Below are 3,952 nucleotides of genomic sequence, written 5' to 3'. Positions count from 1 at the left end.
ACCTGTTTCCTTGAGCCTCAGTTTTCCTGTCTGTAAACAAGGTACAGCAGTCTCCTGTGCCTATGTTCCTGGGGTTTTTAGGAGACCGTTGACCATTATCACATTATTGGTAGTACACATCCAGTGGCTGCAGGAGTTCTTGACTGTGCTGTCTATATCTCATCTAAGAGACAGCCGCGCCTCCTCTTCCCGGTGTTCCCTGATCATTGGGGAAGGGGTGTGAGAAAGGTTGACAGGGACACCCTATATAGGGCGAAGCCACTGGTGTCAGCACTAACCCATTAGGAGTCTGCAGTAACGGCTGCCCGCTGCTGAGAGAAGCCACGCTGGCCAAGGGTAAGAACAGCACTGGTCTATGGGTACAGACATGAGTGTCCTGTAGCAAAACAACAGTAGGAAGGTCCTCACGAGGCCCGTGACTGTCCTAACCATGGGGTTTTGACCCCATCAGGTTTGTGGTACCAGGCCTGGGTTCCTGTATAGTCGATCTCGAATGCAAAAGAGGTTGGTGATCTCCATAACCTTCGTGCTATTATTGCACGAGTGGGCGTATCGTGGGTGATAGGTTGGTATCGTAGCATGGAGGATTAGGTGCTGGCTAAGATGACTGATATGTTTTCTCCCTCCACTGGCCTGCATGGCTTCTGACAGCACTGAAAGGTAGTCAACGCTGAGGAAGCTTTTGGGTTGTTCAGTTGGATGACTGTGTCATAACACCCAAAGTATGTCTTCTGCAGTAGAATCTTACCATCTCATTTTGGTGACCTCTGGGACCTCCCTGACCAATAAGTTGCCCCTGCCCCTTGGACTGTTAAGTTGCCAAGAGGTCTCACTTCTTCTATGGGCTATCTGAGGGACAGGAAAGATAAGCAAGCTGACCTGAGGCTTACATTCAGGAAGAGGTAAGCCTGGGATTTGAACCCCAGGGCATCTGAATCCAAAGCGTATTTCTGCCACTGCAAACCAGCAGCAGTAGAAAGCTTAGAACACCTTGGGAGCTGACTCCACAGTTAGCATTGGCAGGTGCCCACTGCACAGATCCTTTGGCGGGGCTATCCTGTGTCTACCCAGCTGGCTGCCCCCTTTGGGCTGCTGCTCTGGGCATGCCCACATGGGACTCTGCAGAGCCATGTGCCCATTACATCAGGCCCTATCTTTTCCCTGCCAGCTTGAGGATGTCTTATCAGAGGAGGGACAGTGGGTGCCAGTGCAAGAGGACTGGAAGGAAGGGGACATTCTGCAGTGTCACATAGCTAGTTTGAGTTGATGTAAATGCCTGCCACATAGCATTTGCCTCTGTGAGGACCATAGAAGTTCCCACAGGCCTGTAACACAGATCCCATGTGTTCAGTGTCCTGGGGTGGCCCTCCCTCTGACGGTCAGAGAACATGACCGTGCTCACTGAGTACTCCTGGGGCCCTCTCAGAATGACAGCCTTAACTAAATGCCAGCATAATACTGCTGGGGCAGCTTGGCGCTTCCAGCCTGGACAGAAGTGGGCTGGGACACAAGGCCGTTCTGCTAGGCAGTGATTAGCGTGTATCTGCTAATCACCAGCTTGGCCTTGTCTGGATGACAAGAGGCCTCTGCTCTTGACCCTTAATAGTCCAAGGGGTGGGGACATGGTTCCCAGAAGTCACTGGTCATGCAGGCTTGCCTACACCAGTGTGACATTGGGAGACAGAGTTGGGGGGTGTTGCACAAGATGCCAGGTGGGCTTCTGTGTGAAGAGTGGTCCAGCTGAACCTCAGGAGTAGAAAGGTTGAAGATGCTCTTGACGCTACCTTGTCTGAGCCACTCCATGACTGGGTGCCCAGTGACTATGACCTGGCTCCTGTGGCTATGACGGAATCATGGCAGAAGTAGAAGGTTTCTGAGAGCCTTCTGAAGAGGTCAGGAGCCCCAGGTCACAGGTAGCGGAGGTGCAGGTCATCAAGGCCCGGGATCCACTTCCCAGCAGGCACTAGTTGTGGTGTGCTGGGTCAGCCCTGGTACTCCTGCGCTGCTTTGTGGAAACCCTGGTGTCTAACTCTACATCCTGACCAAAGAGGTTGCTTTCCAAACTGTTCTCAAATAAAGGTTCTAGAATCTGTGTGTGACAGTGTGTGCAGACACAGATGTGTCAGGGTGCAGTGCCCATGTGCAGGTCAGGAATCAGGGTAGTCTGTCCTCTCTGTCCACCTTTACATGGGTTTCAGGGACTGAAGTCATGCCAGTAGACTTAAGGAGAGGTACTCATCCACTGAGCTGTTTCGCAGCCCCTCCTAGACTCTTACTGCCAGGAGATGCCCTTTGTTTATAGTTGAGGATGAGATGCTTGGTGAGCGTAGTAAGACTTCCTCTAGAGTTGGGAGACATGCTAAGATAATGACGCATGTCCAGAAGCCACTTGAGATCTGAATGGAGGGCCCAGGGCTGTAGGAAGTAAGATAGGAGGTTGGGGGGGGGGGGAGGCTGGGAAAGCACCAGTGTGTAGGGGCATCAGTTCGTAGCCCTCTCAGGGACCCAGTAATGTCTGCAGCTCAAAGCTGCCAATCCAGGTACCTGGGTAACAGTGAGCAGTTACCACACAGAGTGAGTGGGGTGCTTTGAGCCCCAGATCTGGTACTTGGTCACTGTACACATGACTCAAGTAGCCAGTTTCCTCGTTTGGAGGATAGGGTGCTGGCAGTTGGTGCAGGGATTCATGAAAAGCCAGAGTTGAGCCCCTGATTTAGTCTCAGCTCTGCCAGAACCTTGTTTTGTGGCTGTCACTCTTGGCTGGTTTATAGATGGTTTAGGACCATCTGGGGAGGGCAGGGTAAGAACCACTCAAAATATAAGAACTGAGGAGGTACATCCTGTGAACTTCTACACAGTATAAGTACTGCGCCCCCACCCCTTCTCCAAATGTGTGACCGTAAGAAAGATGAGCTGGTTGTCCTGAAGACATTCCTCTCTGGATGTTTCAAGCAGAACATGCATAAAGAACACCATCTTAGAAAGCTGTGGGAGGGCAGGGTGTGTGTGTACCCCTCAGGGTTCAGAGTGGGACAGGGTTGGAGGGGTCTTGGTGTCACTTCCCAGTCTGTGAGTCTGGGTGTGGCTGAGGTCCGAGAGAAGTCAAGGTGTGGCCTGTGATGTGGAGGCCCGATGGTCCTCAGTCCCAGCAGCCTGCTGGCAAGGCTGTGATAGAGGCATCTCAGATGACATTTTTCGGTCAGGAAAGCATGTGCTTGGCTCTCTGTGGGATGGTCATGTGGACCTGAAAGGGACACATGGATGTGAGCGGGGCACACATAGACATGCGTGATTATGTCTGTGAGCATCTCTTGTCTGAAGGGGCAGTATCAGGGATCTCTTTCAGGGGTGCATACTCCTCAGAGTTGTGCTACCTTTCTTTTGGTCTTTTGAGATGGTGTCACTGTGTAACCTTGGCTGCTTTGGAACTCAGAGAACTGCCTGCCTCTCTCTATCTCCTGATTGCTAATAGAGGCATGGACCACTCTTCCAACTGCAGCTATTGTGTCTTCTCTAGGCTGTAGTAGGAGTTCCTGGGACTCTGGCAGGCAAGGACTTTAGGAGGACTTGAGGGTTAGCTGTCAGACTTGGGAGTCTGACAGCTGAAACATAGAGGCCCAGACCCTGGTCCCCAGATGCAAAGTCTTAAAACCAGAGGCTGGCAACCCCTATACCCCCAGTTCCCAGGTCATAGCAGGCCCCTCCCCTCCCAGTTGGGAAGACTGAAGGTTTGGGCTCTGCCAACCCTAAGTGAATCTACAGGATAGCCAGGACTTCAGCACTGTGGCAAAACCAGTTAGAAGCCGAAGGGTCCTGGGTTCCTATCCTACCCCTGACCCTTGTCCCATAACCTTAGTTAAACATTGGCTCAATATTCTCCCCTGTAGAATGGGAACCCACCTCATACTTTAAGCATGGAGATTGGGCTGGAGAAATGGCTCAGAGGTTAAGA

The sequence above is a fragment of the Grammomys surdaster genome, unplaced genomic scaffold (assembly GCF_004785775.1).
Source record: "Grammomys surdaster isolate TR1022 unplaced genomic scaffold, NIH_TR_1.0 126313, whole genome shotgun sequence".
In the NCBI taxonomy this organism is placed as follows: domain Eukaryota; kingdom Metazoa; phylum Chordata; class Mammalia; order Rodentia; family Muridae; genus Grammomys; species Grammomys surdaster.
This window is presented reverse-complemented; position numbering follows the sequence as displayed.